At 40.7% G+C, this 27672-nt stretch overlaps 1 protein-coding gene and 1 pseudogene across 11 annotated transcripts in view; one reads left to right on the forward strand and one right to left on the reverse strand.

Moving 5' to 3' along the window:
* Window positions 1-27672, reverse strand: part of Rabgap1l (RAB GTPase activating protein 1-like) — a 595699-nt gene that overhangs the window by 135139 nt on the left and 432888 nt on the right.
* LOC134481578 (PHD finger-like domain-containing protein 5A) lies at window positions 26682-27008 on the forward strand (annotated as a pseudogene).

The following is a 27672-nucleotide window of genomic DNA, read 5'->3' on the forward strand; positions in this document are numbered from 1 at the left end:
TGCCATCATTAAACCACTGAACTGAGAACGGGACCCCCGTTGAAGGATTCTTAGAAAGGACTGAAAGAGCTTGAAGGGGCTCGAGACCCCATATGAACAACAATGCCAACCAACCAGAGCTTCCAGGGACTAAGCCACTACCTAAAGACTATACATGGACTGACCCTGAGCTCCAACCGCATAGGTAGCAATGAATAGCCTAGTATGAGCACCAGTGGAAGGGGAAGCCCTTGGTCCTGCCAAGACTGAACACCCCCCTCCCCCGTGAATGTGATTGTTTGGGGGAGGGCGGTGATGGGAGGAGGATGGAGGGGAACACCCATAGAGAAGGGGAGGGAGAGGGGTTAGGGGATGTTGGCCTGGAAACTGGGAAAGGGAATAACAATCAAAATGTAAATAAGAAATACTCAAGTTAATAAAGATGAAAAAAAAAAGAATGCTTGAATTATTTGTCTAGGTCCTTGTTTCCATATAAAGGATCCTATGTAATATAAATGTTTGGTTTTTGTTTTGGGTTTTGTTTACTTGTTTTTGTTTTTTGAAACAGGATTTCTTTGTGGTCTGGCTGTCCTGGAACTCACTCTGTATACCAGGTTGGTCTTGAACTCAAGAGATCTGCCTACCTCTGCATCTCGAGTGCTGGGGTGAAAGGTGTAGGCCGCTAACACTGGGCTATCATATACTATAATACAAGGTCTTTTCCTGCATGTCAAGAGGAAAGCTCCTCCCATGTAAACAAATAGTAGCTACAACTACAGAAAATGGCTACATGTTTGGAACTTATTTTGAGTTGTTTAAACAATGAAGAAAGTGGAGTTACACAGGTTGGATCCTAGAAAGTAATCTGATGGACAAGACAGTTATAAAAACACTGAGGAATTCGGAAGGACCATGGTGTTTTGGCTCTGGTAGAAAAGACAAATGCAAAAGAAGAAAGTTAAGACTGTATCAGGAGTGATGTCTACAGCAAGTGATCTTATCCAGGCTTGCTTGTTTTCCTTCCTTCCTTCCTTCCTTCCTTCCTTCCTTCCTTCCTTCCTTCCTTCCTTCCTTCCTTCCTTTCTCTCTTATATTAAGAAGACTTATTTTTTTAAAAGATTTATTTATTATATGTTAAGTGCACTGTAGCTGTCTTCAGCCACACCAGAAGAGGGCATCAGATCTCATTACAGATGGTTGTGAGCCACCATGTGGTTGCTCGGATTTGAACTCAGGACCTCTGGAAGAGCAGTCAGTGCTCTTAACACCCTGAGGAAATACAGGGACAAAGAGTGGAGCGGGGACTGAAGAAAAGGTCATCCAGAGACTGCCCCACCTGGGGATCCATCCCATATGCAGCCACCAAACCCAGTCACTATTGCTGATGCCAAGAAGTGCTTGCTGACAGGAGCCAGATATGGGTGTCCCCTAAGAGGTTCTGCCAGAGCCCTACTGATACAGATGAGTATACTAACAGCTAACCATTGAACTGAGCACAGGGACCCCCGTGGAAGAGTTACAGAAAGGACTGAAGGAGCTGAAGGGATTTGCAACCTAATAGAAAGAACAATAATATCAACAAACCAGATCCCATCAGAGCTCCCAGGGACTAAACCATCAACCAATGCCCATGGAGGGACCCATGACTATAGCCACATATGTAACAGAGGATGTCATTGTCTAGCACCAATAGGAGGAAAAGCCCTTGGTCCTGTGAAGGCTCATTTCCCAAATGTTGGGGAATGCCAGAGCATTGAGGTGGGAATGGTTGGGTGGCAGTGGGAGCATCCTCATAGAAGCAGGGGGAGGGGGAGGGGGTATGGGAGAGGAGAAAAGAGGAATAACATTTGAAATGTAAATACATAAAATATCCAAGAAAAATAAAATAAAATAACACTTATTTTTTCTTTTATTGGATATTTATTTATTTACATTTTGAATGTTATTCCCTTTCCTGGTTTCCCAGACATAAGCCCCCTATCCCATTCCCCTCCCCTTTTTCTATAAGGGTATTCTCCTCCTCATCCACTCCCCTTCCTGCCCTCCCAACATTCTCCTACACTGGGAGGGTCCAAACTTGGCAGGACAAAGGGCTTCTCCTTCCATGGGTGCCCAACAAGGCCATCCTCTGCTACATATACAGCTGGAGTCATGGGTCAGTCAATGTATAGTCTTTGGGTAGTGGTTTAGTCCCTGGGAGCTCTGCTTGGTTGGCATTGTTGTTCTTAGGGGGATGCAAACCTCTTCAGCTCTTTCAATCCTCTCTCTAATTCCTCCAACAGGGGTCATGTTCTCGGTCAATGGTTTGCTACTAGCATTCGCCTCTGTATTTGACATGCTTTGGTTGTGTCTCTCAGGAAACATCTATATCTGGTTCCTGTCAGCATCCACTTCTTGGCATCAGCAATCTTATCTAGTTTTGGTGGCTGTATATATACGGGCCACATGTGGGACAGGCTCTGAATAGCTGTTCCTTCAGTCACTGCTCCAAACGTTACCTCCATATACCCTCCTATGAATATTTTTGTTCCCCTTTTTAAGAAGTGAAGCATCCACACTTTGGTCATCCATCTTTTGAGCTTCATGTGGTCTGTGGATTGTATCTTGGATAATTTAAGCTTTTGGGCTAATATCCACTTATCAATGAGTGCACTACATGTGTGTTTTTCTGTGATTGGGTTACCTCACTCAGGATGATATTTTCTAGTTCATTCCATTTGCCTATGAATTTCATGAGGTCCTTGTTTTTGAGAGCTGAGTAGCACTCCATTGTGTAGATGTACCACATTTTCTGTATCCATTCCTCTGTTGAAGGGCATCTGGGTTCTTTTCAGCTTCTGGCTATTATAAATAAGGCTGCTATGAACATAGTGGAGCATGTGTCTTTGTTATATGTTGGGGCATCTTTTGATTATATGTCTGTGAGTGGTCTAGCTAGGTCCTCAGGTAGTGCAATGTCCAATTTTCTGAGGAACCTCCAGACTGATTTCCAGAATGGTTGTACCAGTTTGCAATCCCACCAACAATGGAGGAGTGTTCCTCTTTCTCCACATCCTCACCAGCATCTATTGTCAACCTGAGTTTTTTATCTTAGCCATTCTGACTGGTGTGAGGTGAAATCTCAGGGTTGTTTTGATTTGCATTTCCCTAAAATGACTAAGGATGTTGAACATTTCTTTAGGTGCTTAGGGTTATTTGACTCTCTGGAGTCTAGCTTCTGAGTTCTTTGTATATTTTGGATATTAGGCCTCTATCAGATATAGGATTGGTAAACATCTTCCAATCTGTTTGTTGCTGTTTTGTCCTAATGACAGTGTCCAGTGCCTTACAGAGGCTTTGCAGTTTTATGAGGTGCCATTTGTCGATTCTTGATCTTAGAGCATAAGCCATTGGTGTTTTGTTCAGGAATTATCCCCCAGTACCCATGTGATCGAGACTCTTCCTCACTTTTTCTTCCAATACTTTGAGTGTATCTGGTTTGATGTGGAGGTCCTTGATCAACTTGGACCTAACCTTTGTATAGGGCGATAAGAATGGGTCAATTTGCTTTCTTCTACATGCTGACCTCCAGTTTAACCAGCAGTATTTGTTGAAAATGCTATCTTTTTTCCATGGGATGGTTTTAGCTCCTTTGTTCAAGATCCAGTAGCCATAGGTGTGTGGGTTCATTTCTGGGTCTTCAATTCTATTCGACTGATTTACCTGCCTCTCTCTGTACCAATAACATACAGTTTTTATCACTATTGATCTGTAATACTGCTTGAGGTCAGGGGTGGTGACTCACAGAAGTTGTTTTATTGTTGAGTATAGTTTTTCGCTATCATGGGATTTTTGTTATTTCAAATGAATTTGCAAATTGCTTTTTCTAACTCTATGAAGAATTGAATTGGAATTTTGATGGGGATTGAACTGAATCTGTAGATTGCTTTTGGCAAGATGGACAGTTTTACTTAATCCTGCCAATCCATGAGCATGGGAGGTCTTTCCATCTTCTGAGATCTTCTTCAATTTCTTTCTTCAGAGACTTGAGGTTCTTGTCATACAGATCTTTCACTTGCTAGAGTCAAACCAAGTATTTTATATTATTTGGGACTATTGTGAAGGGTGTCATTTCACTAATTTCTTTCTCAGACTGTTTATCATTTGATGAGAGGAAGGTGACTGATTTGTTTGACATAATTTTATACCCAGCTAGTTTGCTGAAGTTGTTTATCAGGCTTAGTAGTTTTCCGGTGGACTTTTGGGGTCACTTAAGTATACTATCATATCATCTGCAAATAGTGATATTTTGACTTCTTCCTTTCCAGTTTTTATCCCTTTGACCTCATTTCATTGTCTGATTGCTCTGGCTAGGACTTCAAGTACTGTACTGAATAAGTAGGGAGAGAGTGGGCAGCCTTGTCTAGTCTTAATTTTAGGGGGATTGCTTCAAGTTTCTCTCCATTTAGTTTGATGTTAGCTATTGGTTTGTGTATATTGTTTTTACTATGTTTAGATATGGGCCTTGAATTCCTGATCTTTCCAGGACTTTTATCATGAAGGGTTGTTGAATTTCGTAAAATGCTTTCTTAGCATCTAATGAAATGATCATGTGGTGTTTTTTTCTTTGAGTTTGTTTATATAGGGAATTACATCGATGGATTTCCAGATATTGAACCATTCTTGCATCCCTGGGATGAAGCCTACTTGATCACGATGGATGATCGTTTTGATGTGTTCTGGGATTTGGTTTGTGAGAATTTTATTGAGTATTTTTTGGCATCAATATTCATAAGGAAAATTGGTCTGAAGTTCTCTTTCTTTGTTGGGTCTTTGTGTTTGTTGTTTAGGTATGAGTGTAATTGTTTCTATTTTGTGGAATAGTTTGGACAGTATTGTATGAGATCTTCTATGAAGGTCTGATAGAATTTTGCACTAAACCCATCTGGTCCTGGGCTCTTTTTGGTTGGGAGACTTTTTATAACTGCTTCTATTTCTTTAGGAGTTATGGGGTTGTTTAGATAGTTAATCTGTTCCTTATCTAACTTTGGTACCTGGTATTTGTCTAGAAAATTGTTCATTTCCTCCAGATTTTCCAGTTTTGTTGAATATAGGCTTTTGTAGTAGGATCTGATGATTTTTTAAATTTCCTCTGATTCTGTTATCTGTCCCTTTTCATTTCTGATTTTGTTAGTTTAGACACACTCTCTGTGTCCTCTCGCTAGTCTGGCTAAGGTTTTCTCTCTCTTGTTGATTTTCTCAAAGAACCAACTCCTGGTTTTGTTGCTTCTTTGTATAGTCCTTTTTGTTTCTACTTGGTTGATTTCAGCTCTGAGTTTGATTATTTCCTGCCTTCTACTCCTCCTGAGTGTATTTGCTTCTTTTTGTTCTAGAGCTTTTAGATGTGCTGTCAAGCTGCTGACATATGCTCTTTCCTGTTTCTTTCTGCAGGCACTCAGCGCTATGAGTTTTCCTCTTAGCACAGCTTACATTGTGCCCCATAAGTTTGTGTATGTTGTACCTTCATTTTCACTAAATTCTAAAAAGTCTTTAATTTCTTTCTTTATTTCTTCCTTCACCAGGTTATCATTGAGTAGAGCATTATTCAACTTCCATGTGTATGTGGGTTTTCTGTCATTTTTGTTGTTATTGAAGACCAGCCTTAATCCCTCATGATCTGATAGGATGCATGGGATTATTTCTATCTTCCTGTATCTATTGAGGTCTGTTTTGTGGCTGATTATTTGGTCAATTTTGGAGAAGGTACCACGAGGTGCTGAGAAGAAGGTATATCCTTTTGTTTTACAATGAAATGTTCTATATATCTGTTAAGTCCATTTAGTTCATAACATCTGTTAGTTTCTCTATGTCTCTGTTTAATTTCTGCTTCCATGATCTGTCCATTGATGAGAGTGAGATGTTGAAATTTCCTATTATTATTGTGTGAGGTGCAATGTGTGATTTGAGCTTTAGTAAAGTTTCTTTTATGAATGTAGGTGCCCTTGCATGTGGAGCATAGATATTTAGGATTGAGAGTTCATCTTGGTGGATCTTTCCTTTGATGAATATGAAGTGTCCTTCCTTATCTTTTCGATGACTTTTGGTTGAACATCATTTATTTGATATTAGCTTGTTTCTTTGGACTATTTGCTTGGAAAGTTGTTTTCCAGCCTTTTACTCTGAGGTAGTGTCTGTCTTTGTCTCTGATGTGTGTTTCCTGTATCCAGCAAAATGTTGGACCCCCTTTACGTATCCAGTCTATTAATCTATGTCTTTTTACTGGGGAATCGAGTCCAGTGATGTTAAGAGATATTAAGGAATAGTGATTGTTTCTTTCTGCTATTTTTGTTGTTAGAGGTGGAATTATGTTTGTGTGTCTCTCCTTTTGGTTTCATTGCAAGGAGATTATGTTCTTGCTTCACCTAGAGATGTAGTTTTCCTTCTTGTGTTGGAGTTTTCCCTCTATTATCTATTTCCATCTATTTGTAGGGCTGGATTTGTAGAAAGATATTGTGTAAATTTGGTTTTGTCATGGAATATCTTGGTTTCTCCATCTATGTTAATTGAGAGTTTTGCTGGGTATAGTAGCCTGGGCTGGCATTTCTGTTCTTTTAGGTTCTGTATGATATCTGCCCAGGATCTTCTGGCTTCCATAGTCTCTGGTGAGAAGTCTGGTGTAATTCTGATAGGCCTGCCTTTATATGTTACTTGACCTTTCCCCCTTATTGCTTTTAATATTCTTTCTTTGTTTTGTGCATTTGGTATTTTGACTATTGTGTGACAGGAGAAATTTCTTTTCTGGTCCAATCTATTTGGAGTTCTGTAGGTTTCTTGTATGTTTATGGGCATTCTTCTATAATATTGTTGAAGATATTTACTGGCCCTTTAAGTTGGGAGTCTTCACTTTCTTCTATACCTATTATCCTTAGGATTGATCTTCTCGTCGTGTCCTGGATTTCCTGGATGTTTTGGGCTAGGAGCTTTTTGCCTTTTATATTATCTTTGATAGTTGTGTCGATGTTTTCTATGGTTTCTTCTGCTCCTGAGATTCTCTCTTCTATCTCTTGTATTCTGTTGGTGATGCTTGCATCTATGACTCCTGATCTCTCTCCTAGGTTTTCTATCCCCAGGGTTGTCTCCCTTTGTGCTTTCTTTATTGTTTCTATTTCCATTGTTTAAATCCTGGATGGTTTTATTCAATTCCTTCACCTGTTTGCTTGTGTTTTCCTGAAATTTTTTAAGGGATTTCTGTGTTTCCTCTTTAAGAACTTCTACTTGTTTACTTGTGTTGTTCTGTATTTCTTTAAGGGAGTTATTTATGTCCTTCTTAAAGTCCTCCATCATCATCATAAAATGTGATTTTTAAATCTAAATCTTGCTTTTCTGGTGTGTTTGGATATCTAGTATTTCCTTTGGTGGGAGAATTGGGCTCTGATGATGCAAAGTAGTCTTGGTTTCTGTTGCTTAGGTTCCTGTGCTTGCCTCTCACCATCAGGTTGTCTCTGATTTGGCTTGTCTTGCTGACTCTGAAAGTGGCTTGGCCCTCCTGTAGGCCTGTGTGTCAGCACTCCTGTAGACCTGTTTTCTTTCAGCCCAGATTTGGAAACAGAGAGCTCTGCTCTCAGGTGTATAGGTGCTCCTGGTGACTGGCTCTCAGCTCTGGGAACAGATAGAAACCCGAAGGGTCCTGCCCCTGACTGCTCCTAGTTCCCTGTGCCCAGGGGACACAGATGGCATTAGGTGATTTTCTCTTGGGTCACGAATGTGGGTAGAGAGTAGTTGTCTCTTCTGCATTCCCAGGAGTATCTGCACTCCTGAGGGTCCAGATCTCTTCCCCACGGTATTTGGGTGCAGAGAGCTGTGGTACAGGTTCAGTTCAGTTCTGGGCACAGCCAGAAACCAGCAGGTTCCTGCTGCCCACTTCTCCTTTATTCCTGTATTTAGAGGCACTATGCAGTTTCTTCTTGGGCCAGGGATGTGGGCAGAAGTGGACAGAAGTAGGCAGAAGTGACAGTCTGTCCTGTGGTCTCAGGATAGTCTGCACTTCTGGGAGTTCAGCTCTCTCCTCCATGGGATTTGGGTACAGGGAGCTGTGTGCCTGGTTCAGTTCAGTTTCGGGCACAGCCAGAAACCAGAAGTGTCCTGTCCCAGACGACTTCTGCCTTTGTGTGTTCTGAGTCCACCAGGCAGGTCACTTGGAGCAGAAAAGTTCATCTTACCTCTGCTCTCAGGTGTGTAGGCACTCCTGGTGACTGGCTTTCAGCTCTCGGAGCAGGCAGAAATCCAAAGGGTCCTGCCCCTGACTGCTCCTAGGTCCCTGTGCCCTGGGGGCACATATGGCACTAAATGATTTCCTTTTGGATCAGGAATGTGAACAGAAGGTAGTTATCTCCTCTGAGTTCTCAGGAGTGTCCTCACTTCTGAGAGTCCAGCTCTCTACCCCCATGGGATTGTGGGTGCAGGGAGCTCAAAAAGACTTACTTTAAATGTTAAAAATAGAATTTCTTGGGGAAAAATTTTTACCTCTTTCCCTAGTCCATAATGTTTTAGAGTGGATTTTTTTCAATATCTGGATAGAGGAACACTGGAGTTTTTAATTTTTCTAGGGCCACTGAAGTTCTATAATTTTGAGCTATCTTTTTTTTTCTTTCTTTTTTTCAGAGCTGGGGACCGAACCCAGAGCCTTGCGCTTGCCAGGCAAGCGCTCTACCACTGAGCTAAATCCCCAACCCAATTTTGAGCTATCTTGCTTCCAATTTCTGAGTGCCAGACTCAACTTGACTTAAAAGCCACTGACTTAAAGGGAAAACAAGATGTGGTCTTATGGCGTTTCATGCAGGCATAAAGAATATATTAAAATAATTTTTTTGAGAAAGAGTTTTTCTGTGTAACCCTGGCTGTCCTAGAACTTAATCTTTAGTCTAGGCTGTCCTCAAACTCCCAAGTGCTGGGATTAAAGGTATATAATATCATGGCCAATGAAGAATATATTAAAAAAATTTAAATTGAGAAGGTCCAATTTTAGAAGAATAATCAGGCCTCGTCTCATATACCAGCAGGCACCCACCCTACTGGAACTCTGTCTGTAGAACACAAGCTAACTGACTTGCTGGTGCCAGGAAGTGAAAGTCTCACTGGGAGTGTCACACCAGATTCCGAACCCCCTTCCCTGCCTCCTGCCTGGGAATTAGAACACTTGGCTGTAAGATCATGTTGTACAGTCTCTGAGCACCCATCATCAAAAGGGTAAAAGAAGAGACCACCCCTGCCTCTGTGCTCTGGTTCCCTGTGAAGGCCCCAAGCATGCTGTGCTGGTCTCTGGTGCTGGGGCCTCAATTACCCTCTGATCTACACCATGCTCTTGACTCTTTGTCTGTAAAGTGTCTATAGCTCTGCTAATAATCTTGTTTTCCAGCAATATCTTCTTGAACCACCTTTCCAATCCAAACCTTCACACAATCAAAGGCCATAAAGTCTGTAAGATAATCTTGGACCAGTGATGTTCTTGACAGAGCCTTAAATACTTGTTTTGTTTTGTTTTTTTCCTGCGCCCATGTCATCTTTCCTATCAGACATTAAATGATGACGGAAATATAAATAAGGGATTCCGAGTTCAAGAGCAATGTCAGGAAAGTCCCAGGTGCTTTTCACTGGAGCCTCTTCATACCCAGCAATCATTTACTGAGCTGATGAATAACAAAATCTCATATAATACCCATAAGTTTTCTAATTATTTGATTTAAATTTGTCAAGCAAAGTAAATAGTAAAATAGTATATAAATTTTCAATAAAAGGGTACCAAAGTGCAAGAAAGAATAAAAAGGAAGGGAACCCTTAAAGATTCATTCTACAAGGTCAGCATACCCAATACTGAAGCCAGATAAAAATGTGATAAGAAGGAAAGAAAGAAAGAAAGAAAGAAAGAAAGAAAGAAAGAAGGAAAGAAAAAGAAAATATAGACAATCATCACTGGACATAGATGCAAAAATTCTCAAAAAATACTAACAAATCAAAATCAGTAGATTTTATTGCATCTAAAAGAGATTATATAACCATGGGAGTTGGTTTATCCCAGGGGTGTAAATGTTTCAATATATATATACACAGAGAAACAATACATTACAGCAATACAATGAAGGAAGAAAGTCATTTCATGATCTCCAAACACACAAAAAAAAATCTGATAAAATTTAATAATGGTTCATGAGGAAAACTCTAAAAATTCAGCACAGAAGGAATATACATAAACACAATAAGAACTATCTATGATAAACTCACTTTACATTATTTAAATTGGAAGAGGATATTGACTTTCTAAGATCAAGTACAAGACACAGATGTCCACTTAACTGCTCTAATTAAATAAAATGTTAGAAGCATTAGCCATAGCAAAAGACAAATGAAATAAACAAGAAGCATTCAAATAGGAAAGGAGAATCTCAAACAGTTCTTGTTTGTAGATGACACGATTTTATATATACAAAAGCTAGAGACTCCACCAAAAAGCTATCAGAACATGTAACAAATTGAGAAAAGTCATAGAGTGTAAAGTTCACCATATAGAAACCAGTAGTTTTTTGTGTAGCGATAAATAAAAACTGTTGAGGCAATCTCATTCATGATAGTTAACAAAAACATAAGTCCTGAAGTAGATGGACTCTACAATGCAAACTATGAAACACTGATGAAATAAATTAAGAAAAGGACGCATTAAAAAATGGGGTGATATTCCATGTCTATGGCCTGGAATAATACTGTTAAAATGCTCATACTATGCCAGGAAATTCACACATTCAATGGAATCTCTATCAAATTCCAATGACAGTTTTCATAGATTTAGGAAAAAAAATCACAAAATTAATGAGGGAGCACAAAAGTCCTGAAATAATCAAAGCATGTTCAGCAAGAATGACCACGCAGGAAGCAGGGACAGCACCTAACTGTAATAGACACTATGCAGCGCTAAAGAAGCAGGAAGCAGGGACAGCACCTAACTGTAGTAGACATGATGCAGCGCTAAGAAGCAAAGCAATGGGACACTGGTGTAAACGCAGAAAAAACAGACCAAGAAAGAGAACTCAAATATCACAAAATAAATCCATATCTGAGCCAAATGACAGTAACAAAGATGGAAAGAATACATGATTCAGAAAGAGTACCTTTGATAAATGGTGCTGTAACGCTAAGGAGATAGTTCAGTTAGTGTGGTAGTTTGAATAAGAAAGCTCTCATGGACTAATATTTGACTGCTTAGAGAGTGGTTTAGGAGGTGTGGTCTTAGAACAGGAAGTGTATCACAGGGGTGAGCTTGAAGATTCAAATGCCCAAGCCAGGTCCAGTGTCTGTCTGTCCGTTTGCTTCTCTGTCTCTCTGTCCTTCCTCTCTGTCCTTCCTCTCTGTCCTTCCTCTCTGTCTCTCTCTCTGTCTCTCTCTCTGTCTCTCTCTCTGTCTCTCTCTCTGTCTCTCTCTCTGTCTCTCTGTCTCTCTCTCTCTCTCTCTCTCTCTCTCTCTCTCTCTCTCTGCCTGCTACTTATAGGATTGGGATGTAGAACTCTCAGCTACTCTCCAGCACCATGCTCCTATCATGATGATAATGGACTAAACCGCTGAACCTTAAGCCAGCCCCAATTAAATGTTATCTTTTATAAGAGTTGCCTGGTCATGGTGTCTCTTCACAGCAGTAAGAACCCTAACTAAGAACGTAAAGTGCATGCCATGTGAACACAAAGACCTGAGCTCAGTCATCCTGAGCACAAACGAATGAGTGGGAATGTAGCCCAGTGCTAGGGAGAAAGATGGCTAAGCCTAATTGTCAGTCTGATTGGTGAGTTCCAAGTCAGAGACAGATTCTGTCTCATGAAGCAAGGTGAGTGACATCTGAGGAATGACTTCCAAAGTTAACCTCCACATGTGCACAAATGTACACACACACACACACACACACACACACACACACACACACACACACAGTGTGGTGAAAATATATACATACATACATACATACATACATATATACATATATATATATATATGTTGGGAAGAAAGTCAAACATGGAGAGACAAATGTATATATACATATATGGATGTATATATACATATAAAACAGCACTTCTCAGTCTCAGAATATATAAAATAAGTCAATTCAAACTATATTACAGACTTACATGTAACACTAGAAACTCTAAAATCCCCTGAAAACAACAAAGGAAAACTGCTTTAAGACAGTGGTCGGGACAAATGCTTTTCAGTTTGGCCTCATATATAGGCAACAGAACAAAGGCTGACCAAAAGCATCCCATCAAGTGAAAACGCTTCTGAGCCACAGCAGCCACAACTGAGAGACAGGAGAACATTCAGGATGGAAAAGACCTGTAAGACTATTCATCTGGCAGGGGTTAATCTCCAGGGAACATAAACAATGTAACAACTCAACATAAATAAAACCGAAGAATTCAATTAAAGATGGGTAAGATATTTAGCATAAGAACACATGAAATAACCAAAGAAATATGGAAAAGTTCAAGATTGCCAGTCATTGGAGAAAGGTAAATCAGGTCATAGTAAGATGTCATCTCACCAGTTAAAGTGACAACTATGAAACAGACAAATATAAACAGGGGTTAAGATTACTTGCAGTTCCCACCTAAATACCCATACTAGGAGCTCACAGCTGCCTGTAATATCCGCTCTAGGTGATCTGAAGCCCTCTTCTAGCCTCCAAATGCACCTGCACTCACGCACACATACTTCAAGACAGAGTTTAGTAATAAAAATAAATCATTTAAAAATGTAACAAATGGTGGTGCAGCTGTGGAGAAAGTGGAGCTCTCATACACTGTTGGCAGAAGTGTAAATCTGTGTCTCCATTATGGAAAACACTGTGCGAGGTCTCAAAAAATCATAAAAATAGAAGTAACATATGATCCACTACTGGTATCCAGCCAAGAGAATAGAAATCTGCATGCATAAGGGACATCTGCACTACAATGATTTTTGTAGAACTATTTACAGTAGCCAAGAGATGACATCAACCTATGTGTCTATCAAATGATGAATGTATAAAGAAAATCTCTCTCTCTCTCTCTCTCTCTCTCTCTCTCACACACACACACACACACACACACACACACACACACACACACACACCAGAAAATTATTTGGTCCTAAAAACAACAACAATAACAACTCCCCAAACCAAAATTCTGTCATCTACAGCAATGTGATTGAAGTGCTAGAGGTTGTGAAGGAGTCAAACATGGAGAGGCAAATGTCACATGTCCTCATGTATGTATAGAAGCCAAGATATTATTTTCAAAGAAATCTGAGAACAGAATAGTGGTACCAGAGTTAGGCTTGGTGGCACATGCGTGCCTGTAGCTTCACCACTTGGGAGGTGGAGCCAGGTGGATTGGGAATTTAAGGATAGAAGTGTGGGCTTCATAAGCACACACATGCACAAACAAAACCTGTTCCTTTTTTTCTAATAATCTTTTTTTATTCACTTTACATCCTGATTGCAGCTCACTCTCCTCCCTGTTCCACTCTTACAAATCCCTCCACCACTGCTCCCTCCTCACAGAAGGGGAACCCCCTTGGGTACCACCCCACCCTGAGACATCTGGTCCCAGTCAGGACTAGGCACATCCTCTCCCACTGAAGGCCAACCAGGAAGGTCAGGTTGAGGGAGAATGATCCAATGGTAGAGAACAGGAAAAAGCCTGTTCATGAAGTACTTAAGCCTTGACCACCTAAAATTTCTTTTGAGTTCAGGGTTCCCACAGGCATGAGAATACTAACAAATTCATGTTCTTATCCTGTTAATGTCAATTAAACATTTTTTTCAGAAGACTCCATGCACCCTTTGCTATGGTTTGCTTATGGCTTGACCATGAAGGTTTATGTGCTGACGCTTTAGTCTCCAGCCAGCACTGAAATTGTTAAGAAGTGAGACATTAACAGGGTCCTGGACTCCAGTCTCAGGAAGAGTAAAACTAGTCTTGTGGAGTGAGTTGTGACTGCGGTAGAGTGTTAGCTCCTGCTGAAATGTGCTGTTACAAAGTGTACTTACTTGCCTCAGCTCACTTTCTTTTATCTATCTTTCATATTTACCTGGCTTATTCCCTTTCTACTATGTTATGACCCAACCAGGGTACCCTCTCCAGAATGCATTCACTGTGTTCTTTGAATTCTTCAGCTATCATGAATATAAATTAATCCTATTTTCAAATTATTCAGCCTTAGATATTATGTTTCAGTGACAAAGATAGACTAGGATATATTCATTCCTCACTTTCACTCGGCCTTCCAAACCATCTACAAGTCTTGAAAAATTCATAGTTTCAAAAAGAATCTTTGAATCTGCCCTTTTTTCCATATTCACAGGTATTACTTCAGCACAAGCTACCATTATTTTCTGTATGGTGTGCTGAAATAACATCTTAACTAGAGTCCATGTTTCTATGGTCATCTCTTTTATTCTACATCCTATACACCAGTACTCCTCAATCAAAATGATGTCCTAACACCAAAAAATTAGGTTAAACTTCTACTTGCTTAAAACTTATAATGGTATCTTGTTGAATCCCAATGTACACACCATCCTTTGCTTATATATTCTTATTAACTTGGCTTCTGACCACAGCTCTTCCCTCCCTAAGTCTTACTAGGTTCCTAAACCCAGCCACAATGGCCTTCTTGAACACACAAAACTTCTTCCACCTCACAGCTTAGTACTTATTACTGCCTTGGTCTTTAGAGTACCATTCAATTTTTATGCTGGTTGGTTGACAGAGGCCTTCTCTTACTGACTGGAGGATAGCAATCCAGTATTTTCTTGTATTAGTTTATGACATCCATCCCTAGCTTCTTTTTTATATATTATCTCTCTGCCTATATACTACTGGGCTGTCACAGTAGAGAGAAAAGATAAGGTTTTTAAAACATTTCCTTACAAGATAATGGAAGAAAAGAACATATACATAAGTTACTTGCCTTAGCAGATGTCATTTGTTCAATTATTTTACATTTAAAGTATTATAATTTTACACAGCCTTTGAATTTTTTTACTATTTTAGTAAGCAAGAATCAACTATAATGATCTCTTGACATTCATAAATTTGGTATTTACTGTTATATTCTCCCTCAGAGACTCCCCCATAGGGAAAAAACACAGTAAACTGTGGGTTCACTCAGGAATGAACTGAATAACTTCTTTGTAGCAGATGGTAAGTATGCTTCAGTTACAGCTTCTGCCCTTTGCAATCACTAAATGTTCTTATAGCAAGGCAGTTACTTTGTTTTAACTTCATAAACAAACTGAGTAAAAAAAGTCATAGCAGTATATTAAAAAAAAACCAGAAAACTCGGAAGCATTTTGAAATGTATCCTTCTTGAATGTTGCTTTCTCCCTGGAATCCAGGTTTACACATATTAAATACTAAGTTAACTGTGCTAGCCCAATCAAGTGCAGGGATTCCTTGTGAATGCAATTACTGATACCAAATAGTACACTTCCCAAGAGGCTATTGTTACATTATAACCATCAGAAATAAGGTCTAGCCATGAAAAATGAAAAGACCGTTTCAGAAATGGAAATAGTTGAGTCACTGTGGATTTTGGTACAAAACAGAAAGGTTTCTAACTTAAAATTTACCATAATGCTGCTGTTTAAAGTGTTTTGTGAGCTTTGGATAATTCATGCTATATAACTGTCAGTAAGTTTAGGAAAGAGAAGGAAATTCGCCACACAAAGACTTAGAAACAACTCTTGGACCAAGAAAGAAAGAGAGAAATAAATGAACTCGAGAGTGTTTGTAGTCTGGATCAGCAATGTTCCTTCAGAGCCAACTTGTAGTTGCCTATATAATAAAATACCAAGTCAAAATTACTGTAATTACACTGTAATTCCTTTAGTGAAATTGTTGATTTTTCTTTGGTAGTTGAATGATAAACTAGCCTTTATCTAAGGGCAAGACATAATTCTTAATGATGAAATCACTAAGATAGAAATACTGTACTTAGAAATACTATCACAGATTCTCAACTTCCAAAATACTAAACAAACAAACAAATACACAAACAAAAATACTCACAGAAATATCTGAAGAGCTTATTGTAGACAATGAGAACACAATGGGTCACATCTGAAATATATCACCTTTCATCACTTAATGATTAAGGAAGTAACTTAAAGATTAAGAAGAAATGGTTGGTGCCTTGCTTTCCAATGTTGATCTTTCAAAATGCAGCCAGTTCAATCAATCAGTAAATAGTGTGCAGAACTGCCCAGGCAGCAGGGCAGAATTTAAAAAGAAATGTAGACATTTATGAGTGCTATGATCTGTAATATTCAAACCATTTCTCCTAGGACGGTCATTTGGGAAAGACGCTATGAGTAAGTGAGATTTAGCAATGCAAAGACATGCCAAGATATGTGTCCAGATTGGGAACATAGCTCAAACGATATCATATTCATCCTGCATGATACAGAATTGATCCCCAGAACCACTTACATCATGTTTAGTGGAGAATCAGAAATTCAAGGTCATCTTCAGCTACATGTGCCGTTGGAGGCTAGCCTTGGGTCCATAAGAACCTGTCTCAAAAACAACAGTACACCATAGTGGCCAGACCGCCTGGCCTCCATCTGTTCTGATTTCTAGCCAGTTTGCCCTCACTGCTCTCTTAGCAGAGTGATCAGAAGGCCCCAGCCAGCAAGAATTCCATCTTTTTTCTTTCCTCCTTTCTCCTGTGTTCTTCATCTCTGTGTTAGGCTGGACCCCTGTTCACTCCTGCTCAAGCTGGGCAAACCCAACACCCTCCTTTCCCACCCCCACTTACATAGAAAAACTGAACAAGGGAATGGCTCTCAGAGCCCAGTACCAGCTGTCCCAACCTCCTCTGATGCTGCCAGCCACACAAATCCCCACCTAAGTGCTCAGCTCTTGACCAGACTTGAGCACAGTCCCAGCTCCTAGCCGACAAGTCATCACCCTTCAACTAAGGTCTATAAAACTTCCTCACCCCAAGGCCAGATGAATGACTTCCTCAGCCCCTTTCTCTGGAACTGATGAGCAGGCCAGGGAGCACTGCATAAGAAACCTGCCCTTGTATGCTTTTAATCTGGTTTAATCAGGCCTATGTCTGCATCACCCAGAGAAAGGAAAGGCCTATTACATAGTATTTACTGCTACTCCTGGTATCAGGGGCTGAAGAGAACACTCATATCACAGGGACCTCTAAGCTACCCCTCCTCTTGGCTCCTCTTGGCCTCAGATTGTAAGCTCTCTTCTTTCTCAATTTTTTTCTATTGAAGCCACATGCATTTGGGTTGGGGATACTTTTTTATGTAGTACTTTTTTATTTTTTTCTTTTCTTAACATATATCACTATCTATCTATCTATCTATCTATCTATCTATCTATCTATCTATCTATCTATCTAACTAACTTCTGTTTTATTTTTGAGACAGGAACTCACTATGTAGCTCTGGCTGGCCTAAAACTCACTGTGTGGAGAGGCTGACTGCAAGTTCACAGACATCCACCTGCCTTTGCTTTCCAGTGCAGGTTAAAACAATGTACCACTATGCCCAGCTTCATTTCTTTCTCCATTCACTAAAGTCCCTGAAAGGCCAGGCCCTGAGCTGGGGTCTACGGTCTTTTCTTTAGGTGGGACATTCCCCTGGCAGGGCACTTCTGAATGGTAAACATTCTGGCTGTAGTTGTGAAGGTCACAATTTGTCTTGTCTGCAGTGGTCAGGCTGAAATTGCCCTTTAGTGAATTTCATGAAAGGATTCTGACTTTTGTAAATTCTGAACTTTCCCTCAATGCTCATTATCTCTTGTCTATGTGTGTGGAGTATGCTATTTCCTGCTAATGTTAATCATTCAGTTCTATCAGAAATTGGTTAAAGACACTTTGGTGAGTAATCCTGAAGTTTTCATTACTGGTCACAGCATAGCTCCAAGTCCCAGGCAGTTACTTTAATGTAATCGGTGGCTCCTCAACCCCAGGACTCTAAGCCTTTTAGACCATTCCATTGTTTCTAACATGGACATCCAAGTTGCCCAAACTCTGTGACTTTGAAGTAATTAAATGGTATCTTGGAAGGTCTCTACTGGAGGAAGTGTCTGTGTGGGGATGAAGCCGACCACGGATACTGAACAGTCAGTAAAGCAGACTATGACAGACTGAAATTACTCTCTAAGAATGTGTTCTTCCTGCTGTACAGATTAGAATGTAACAGGACATATGAACACGGAGGTACAGACTATCTCCCAGTTCCACCACAGTTGTGTGGTCATCAACATAATTTTTGCCCAAGTAATTTATTTGCTTAAACAGAAATAGCCTGTTCTCCACTATCCTCTGGTAGTCTCCTCTTCCTTGTGAATGGGTGTGAATGTGGGTGTGGTCGAGCTTTAAATGCACATGAAGACACATTTCTTCCACTGGGCTGTGGAAGAAAACCATTTACAGGGCTGGATTCTGCATGACAACAGGGAACTGGTACGCCTACCTTTTAGGCAAGTCCTTTGCACTGGGCTCTGGGAGAGAAGCATGCTCTCTATTTAAAATTTAATTAGATATATTTCTTTACTTACACTTCAAATGTTATTCCCTTTCCCAGTTTCCTGTCCGTAAGTCCCATTCCCCCTCCCCCTAAACTAACTTTTAATAGTTCCTCTTTCATGTATGTTTATCTTTTAAAATAGAAATTAAAATATACCTCTCAAAACTATAAATGATATAAATAACTAAAGGATTTTATTCTAAATTAATTTAACTTTCCCCAAATTAAATTCTTATAGTCCAAGGAAAGCAAGAGGGCAGAACTCTGGTTGCTGTAATTCAAGTAAAATTTAAGCCCTTTCTCAACATGCACAAACTGAGTATCAGGTAAATTTATGTTTCAGTTACATTTCTCTAACTGTTACAACATTGTGATGACAGTAATTGATATTCAAAGTGAATCATCAAATTGTCAACACCCTAATGAACACAATTAGACTATTTCATGCTGAAAAGCAGTGCTAGCAACTCACACAGATAAAGTGTCATAAAAACTTATGGAGCAGGGGCAGCCTCTGACAAAAGTCTTCTGAGAGTGATGGTGAGCTCACACACAGTGACAGGGTGCAGTAACCTGAGTGTGACTACTGCATACCATGCCATTCAGGGATGACTTCATATGTTGAGAGATGGGGAAAGAACACTGGCTTAGCATAACTTAGCAGTCAAGTATCATCCCAGCCAGTCAAGAGCAGAGAATACTTTAATTTTATGTTCATTTATGACTGAGTTCAGCCGTCTAAATTTGTTATTTGTTCATTCAATGGCTCCTGCGGTTCTCTATCTCTACCCTATTCAACTAGAATTTGTTTTTAGTTTGGGACAATCTTAAACACATAGCCTTTAAATAATGTCACTGAAAAGCTTTCTTTTTACTGTCACATACAAACAATACTTGTTGATGTTACTACATTCTCAGAATTTTCTGCTGAACAAGATGAAAAGGCAGAGAATTTTGACTGAGAGTTACTAGGTGTGCATAGTGTGTGAGATATAAAGCCTCTTTTTCATAGAGATCCGTAAGGTTTAACACACACACACACACACACACACACACACACACACACACACACACCCCCATAGCATAGGGTTTCAAGCACTAGCTCCACAGGACGACAGGACCAACTGTGGTTATATAACTTGCCTAGATGGATGGATGCCTTGAGTCAAATGAGACAAAACCCCTCCTAATGACACCACACTACGACAGTAATAAGACTGCTAAAATCAAGGGCTATACACTAAGCTAAGTGAAAGGCACTGTCATCACTTATGTCAGGTACCTAGAACAGTCAGGGTCACAAGACTGGATACAGAATGCTGACTGGGAAGGCAGAGAAGTGAGAAGCACAAGCTCTGCTGGGGGACAATGAAGAAGACTGGGAATGACTGCTAGGATTGTATGGGAATGGGAATGACATCAAGTACAGAAACTGCACACATGGAACTGACTGGAAATGACTAAAACGGTGAATCTTAGATTGTATTTCACTATGACAAAGAGAAGAATGGAGGACCAGGAAGATTATTTCAAAAGCGCTTAACAACAACTTAGGATATTAGTAGGAGGCAAGGCCCTTGCCACTATTTATAACAACTGCATAAAAAGGCATTTAGGTGCATCTCACCAGCTGTAAATGCTGTACACAAACACCACTATTACACAATCAGGACTGGTTAAAAGCTGTCAGTGATCAATAGGCTGTCATGACTCCTTATCCATGTGGATTACTGGTGTTACTTTTCAATAGGCAATAGACTACTCTTGCTTACCAAAATGATGTAACTAACGAGCTTTTGATTCACTTTGAGAAACAATCGATATCACAATAGTACAAGCCAAATAGCATCATATAACAGAGGTGTGTGCCTGTGTGTGTGTGTGTGTGTGTGTGTGTGTGTGTGTGTGAATAAGATAGAGTAAGCACAGTACAGATGTGCATTAGAAAGGTGACTGCACACTAGTTACATTTAAACATGCTTTTAAATGGGATTTCTAGTGGCTTACACACACTCAAAACTCTACTTCTAGGAGATCCAGTGCCATGTTTTGGCTTCCATGGGCAATGTATAAATACTGCGCATACATATGTGTAATCAAAGTACACACATAAAATTTTCTAAAAATCTAGTTTCCAGTGAAAATACACAAATTGACAGCAGCAGTATAAAGAGTTTCAGAACCTCACAGCAAAGGACCCAACTTGGCCAGCTTCCTAACAAAACTTACTTTATTTTCCTATATTTTACTTAAATGAGTTTACAAAGTAGCAGTCTGCACATCTTGTGGATTTCCTATTTCTACTGTCTCCCCTCTTCCCTGCTCTCTTTGCTCCCGCCTCCCCCACCCAGCCCTGCTTCCACTTTATTCTGTTGTTTTCCTCATGCTCTCTCTTAAATCCTCTCTTTTACTTTCCCCATCCTAAGGGGCCTCTTTCTATTTCCTGGGCTCTATGTACACTGTCCTGAACACACATATCTAGCAGATACAGGCTGGGCCATCATATAAGAGTATATAAGAGTATATTACATACAGTATCTGTCTTTCTGAGGCTGGGTTCTCTGACAACACAGTATTTTCCAGTTTTCTAAAATTTTCGTAACTCCAGTTTCCTTTAAGGCAGAATAAACCCCCACCGTATTTATATACCGCATTTTCATAACTGATTCTGTTCATGGGCATCAAAACCTGACTTCATCTCCTTGCTGCTGCTGCTGTGAAGACAGACGCGATGAGCGCATTTCTGTGATTGGACACAGAGTCCTTTGAGCACATGCCCACAAGTGGTACAGCTGGGTCATATAATAGTCTCATTTCTAGTTTTTTGAGATGTCTTAACACTGATATCCATAACGGCTGCAACAGTGCATTATAGGTTACTATTTCCCCATGTCTACCCCCAGCATTTATTACTTGTTGCTATTTTTTAAATTTTTTGTATTATTTTGTGAATGTTTTGCTTACATGCATGTCTGTGCTGAACGTACATACCTGTGGGACAGAAGAGGGAGTTGGGGTTGGATCCCCTGGAACTGGCTAAAGATAACTATGAACCCCAGTATAGGTACTGGGGATTAAACCTGAATCTTCTGGAAGAGCAGCGGGTGCTCTAACTGCTGAGCCATCTCTCTAGCCCTTCATTTGTTTTCTTGATGACAGCCAATCTGACTGAGATGAATGAAATCTCAAAGTAGTTTTAATTTTAATTTCTCTGATGGCTAGAGATGCTGAATACTTACATACCATTTGAATTTCTTCTTTTGTAATATTTGCATGTTGCTAGCCCTGTCTAAAATTCTTTGTTTAGTTTAGTTATGATCTTTAAAAAAAATCTTTCATGGTGTTCACAGAATAAAGCTAGCAACCTGTCTTTAGGTTGCCAACCCTTCCCCTATAGTTACTTCTCTCTGAGACTATCTTGCTATGTAGCCCTGGTGGCCTGTAAGTCACTATGTAGATCAGGTTGGAGTGAAGCTCTGCCCACCTCTGCCTCCTGAGTGCTGGGATTAAAAGCATGTGCTGTTATGCCTAGCCCAGAAGTTCCCTAAAAGACAATTATAATTGTACACTCACCACCTTCTCCCACTACAACCATGACACCTTTAGGACATCAGATGTTATCTCTATTTCTTATTACCATACACACCGAACCTATATAAACCCTTTCAGAATGTCTGTTGAATACCTGAGCCAACCTACTCAGATAGGCTTCTTGAAAGTAAAGCAGGGACGATAAGGCCTAGAACATACATGGGAAGTTGACCATGGAATGAATGCTGAACACATCCACAGGAAAAGGCAGAATGGTGCAAGTAAGGGGGTGGAAAGCTTGAGTGGATTCATGTTGAGAATTTACTTACAAAAATGGAGCAGGGTGGTTTGATTCTGTCTCTGCCAAATGATCTCATATTTCTTAAGGTACACTGAGATCAAATTAATTACTGGATGCTTGAAACAAGGACATGCTTACTAAACTACCCTTGATTCCGGGCACCTTAGACTGCCTAATAAGAGATTAAAAATGGAAGATTGCCTCAATACATTTAAAATGAGATTTGACGTGTGCAATGCACTGTGATAATGCACCCCTCCCCCTACAGATCCCTACTTCACAAAATGCCTTATTTCTGAAACAAAATCACCTGAGAATTCTACAGTCACTAGAAATTCTGCATGTATTTGTTGGTTTGTTTTTAGCATGAATCTATCATAAGACATAGCGTACATTAGATTAAAATACAAAGCACTAAAAATAAAAAGATTTTGAATAATTTTACGACACACAAAACAGAGGAAGGCAAGGTATGCTGTGCGGCTGTCCATTTCCACATCTAGGCATAGAGCTCTGCTGCCACCACCAGGAGAGCAGCCATTCCATCAGCAAAAGAACAAAATCAACAAAACTGAGCTACAAGCAAAAGCCACTGCAGCTTCCTCTCCAACCCAGGTCTTTCCCCTTCAACTACAAAAGCGATTGATGAAAGTACAACCAAACCTCCATTTGTTCTTATGCCACCATCTCTGAGCACAGAAACAAGAGCTCTGCACTCTAAAGTGCTGCATCAAATGCCAAGGAGACCAAAATCCACTGCCATTTTTAGCACGTGTCCTCCTCTAACACATACGGTATTCAAGCAAGGTCTTACAGTGCAGGAGAAGCATCTGCGCACGCTAGTCCTTCTTCTTAAGGGCAGCAGAAAGGGAAGTAGGAATTATCTTTCAGAAGGTCTAAGGAACACTGAACTCATCATCCTGGTGCTAAACAACTCTGTGTGTGTGTGTGTGTGTGTGTGTGTGTGTGTGTGTGTGTGTGTGTGTGTGTGTGTGTGATAATATATGTGATATGTCCCTGCACTTCTCACAAACACTTTCCAATTCTGTAATTGTTAGTTCTCTAGTAAGTCCATTTCTTTATTTCTCCTGTGGCCATATAAAAACAATAACAAGAAGGATAGAACTATTTTAAAAAAAAGTGCATGCCAGAGGCTTGGTCCTCAGAGAGCAATATCTTTTAAAAGATGGAAACTCCTGGAATATTTAGGACACCAAGGCTATGCTGCTGAAGCAGACTGTGGGATCCTGCTCCCTTTACTCCCCCCTTTCTTTCTCTGGTTCTGATGCTAGAAGTTTTGCTGTTAGATGCTATGGCTATGACGTGGTGCTGCCTCACCACAAACTCAAAAGCAACAGAGCCAAGCAGTCATGGACTAGTATACATTATGATAAAAGATGAAGAGTTTCTTTTTATAAGGTACGATCATCTTGAGTTATTTGTTATAATGCCTGACGGCTGGCTGACAGAAAACTGCTTCTAAGAAGTAGGGTCATTGCCATTACTATATAATGGACAATGTGAGAAGCTTTGGGATTACTTTGCAGGAGAAATCTGGAGAAGTTTGGAGGATCTAGAGAGAGCTCAGATGGATGTAAGCAGAGCTTAATGAGTGATTCAAGTGAAAGCTTGGAAGACAATAAAACTGACAGAAATGTGGGCAGCAAAGGCTTTATCAAACAGGAAAGGGATTCTCTTGTAAATTAGGTAGAGACCACACTTAGCTCCATTGTGTCCATATCCTCCGACTTCAGGGGAGATGGCCATGAGGTCATTGTGGTTTGAATATGAAGTATCCCCCACAAAAGGCTCATGTGGAAGCCTTCATTTCACGTGGTGCATCTAATCATTGAGAGAGACTGGACCACAACAGCTCTGACCTAGTTAATGGATCAACCCATGATAGATTTATATATAACCTGAAGGCACTATTGGGACTGTCATCATTGATGGAACAGAGACACAGATCCATACTGTCACCTGCAGCAGTTAGAGCTCCCCTAAGCTTTTAGGGCTGTCAACTCAAGCCAAACTAGAATTTTAGTATCAACACTGAGAAAAATTTCAAGATTAGACACTTTAAAACTAAGCTAAGTGGAGGACTTATTAGAAGTATTTTAAAATAGTCTTATACATGAGGGTCAGGAGGAAAAGAGACTTTGGGGAAAGCAGAGAAAATTCAGTGAATAGCATGGGTGTGGGCTTCCTGGAGAGAGGAACAGAATGCAAATCATACCCAAATGTGACTACAGGCTCCTTAAGAGACAGTCACAATTAATCAGTTTAGAATTAGCCATTTGGTGGCTCTTAAGTATATCTCAAAAAGCCTGCAAAGAAATCCTCCTTTTACTCTCCTTCAACAGGTGAGGTTACAGGGTGGCTCAGGAGCCACCTTCAAGGAGCTCAGGCAGGTTTACAGCTGGGAAGGGTGAAAGGTCGGAAGCATCGGTTACTGTGCTGGAATCCTTGCCACGTTTGCTCGTGGGGGCTTCAGCTGGGCTCTGCGGGTGGGGCTTCTTCCCCTTCTCCTGTCACCAAGACTTTTTATCCTGCCTCAGAGGGTGGTAGAAACTCTCAGCAGTGAGGCCTGCTTGAAAAAGTAGACTGGTTGGGGCTGTAGCCCTGGCTGGACTCTTCTCTGTCTTTCTCTGCTCTCTGGTCATTCCTTGGTGAGGAACCTTTGCCATGTGTTTAGGCCACCATGAAGTAATTCACTTCAGTCTCAATGCAACTGTGCAACTAACCTTGGAGGAAACTTCTAAGAGGTTATTTTAATTTTACTTTTTATTTGTGGGGGCCACCTGTATATGATATGGTATGCTTGTAGAGGTCCCAGAGCAACTTGCCAGAGTTGGTTCTTTCCTTCTACTGTATGGTTCCCAGTGATCAAACTCAGGTCATCAGGCTTGGTGGCAGTCAACTGTCATGTCTGCCTAAATTCTGCCTTTTAAAGAGTAATTCCTCTCAAATATTTACCACAAAAAGCCAGTTATCACCTCTGTAGTGAATAGTGTCCTTAAAGAGGGACCTTCAAGACCACAGGCACTCAGACTGCTAATTCAGCCATATTTACAGTGATAATCAGGAAACAAAAAGGAGAGGAGTACAATTTTCTTTTTTAATTTGAAGTTCAGTCAGAAATAAAACATGTGTAAAGTAGTTTGGGGCAAGGAATGTATAATTACTATAACATAAAAAAGCCAAGTGACCTCCACTGTGTTCATAGCAGCCTTATTTATAATAGCCAGAAGCTGGAAAGAACCCAGATGCCCTTCAACAGAGGAATGGATACAGAAAATGTGGTACATCTACACAATGGAATATTACTCAGCTATCAAAAACAATGACTTTATGAAATTCATAGGCAAATGGTTGGAACTGGAAAATATCATCCTGAGTGAGGTAACCCAATCACAGAAAAACACACATGGTATGCACTCATTGATAAGTGGATATTAGCCCAAATGCTTGAATTACCCTAGATGCCTAGAACAAATGAAACTCAAGACGGATGATCAAAATGTGAATGCTTCACTCCTTCTTTAAAGGGGGAACAAGAATACCCTTGGCAGGGAATAGAGAGGCAAAGATTAAAACAGAGGCAGAAGGAACACCCATTCAGAGCCTACCCCACATGTGGCCCATACGTATACAGCCACCCAACTAGACAAGATGGATGAAGCAAAGAAGTGCAGGCTGACAGGAGCCGGATGTAGATCTCTCCCGAGAGACACAGCCAGAATACAGCAAATACAGAGGCGAATGCCAGCAGCAAACCACTGAACTGAGAACGGGACCCCCGTTGAAGAATTCAGGGAAAGGACTGGAAGAGCTTGAAGGGGCTCAAGACCCCATATGAACAACACTGCCAACCAACCAGAGCTTCCAGGGACTAAGCCACTACCCAAAGGCTATGCATGGACTGACCCTGGACTCTGACCTCATAGGTAGCAATGAATATCCTAGTAAGAGCAGCAGTGGAAGGGGAAGCCTTTGGTCCTGCTAAGACTGAACCCCCAGTGAATGTGACTGTTGGGGGGAGGGCAGTAATGGGGGGAGGATGGGGAGGGGAACACCCATTAAGAAGGGGAGGGGGAGGGGTTAGGGGGATGTTGGCCCAGAAACCGGGAAAGGGAATAACATTCGAAATGTAAATAAGAAATACTCAAGTTAATAATAAAAAAAAAAAAGCCAAGCGACATCTTCATGTACAAGAGGAGGGCTGTCCCAAGAGTATCTCTACACTCTATAGGGCCATCCTCTCTGTCACAGGCTCACAGATGTGGATATAAAAATCTGATTCCTTGGAAAAGAGTTATGGTTAAACATCATCCAGATTTGATTTTCTGCTGCAAGCAGGCTGGTGTTGCTATCAGAAGACTGTGTGGGAAACGTGATGGCAAATGTGTGATTCCTATGTGTGTCCCTGCACCCTGGTTTGCATATGTGATGAACATAACTATGGATGTTACCAGGGCTGGTGTGTGATCCATGGAGGTCCTGGAGTCTCAGACGCCTACTATTGTAAAGAGTGCAGCATTCAGGAGAAGAATAAAGATGGCTGCCCAAAGACTGTCAATTTGGGGATCTCTAAGACAGACCTATTCTATGAGCACAAAAAAATGAGGCTTCAAGAAGAGGTGATGGGTGGGTGGCTCCTTCCTCCCCCATCGAGCTGCTGCAGCTGCCAGGAAAGACGCCTACTACCACCAGCAGAAAGGGAACTGAGCTCAGAGTGTCACCAGAGTGGCCTGCCAGTGCTAGTGCCCTGGCCCCTGCCACCCCTTCCCTCCCTCCCTGTGATGCTGAGATGGAGGTGAGTCCTCATGTAGTGCCCTAGCAGACAGGAGGAGACATCACTTGCTTAGTCCATAGTTTCCTTAGTTTCCTTTTCGTTTTTAGTTGGAAAAGCAAGGCTCTGCTCTCCATACTGGTCCTTTCCACTACGAAAGCGTCAAGACAGTCTGTGTGTGGCCTTGATGACAAAACTGGCAGGTCAGAAATGTGATCTTGCAGCAGCTATGATGGGGTTGTCCTGTGAGGCTCACTGTGGCCAGGTGCCATCAGAACAGTAATGTGACACGATACTTCCCAGGTGGTGCTTCTTAAAAACTGGAAGTTCCTGTTATTCTAATAAAGTTGGTGTGTATTTTCAAAAGTAAAATCCGATTCCAAGACTTGAGATAAGATCCAGGGTTACCAGTATAGCCAATGAACCTAGGGACTTACTTCATTCTTAGCTGAAAGGCTGGTCATGGCTTAAGTGGGCCCAGGACTAGCTTATGGTGACATAAAACCTTGGCAGTAT

This window comes from Rattus norvegicus, chromosome 13, assembly GCF_036323735.1.
Source record: "Rattus norvegicus strain BN/NHsdMcwi chromosome 13, GRCr8, whole genome shotgun sequence".
NCBI lineage: Eukaryota > Metazoa > Chordata > Mammalia > Rodentia > Muridae > Rattus > Rattus norvegicus.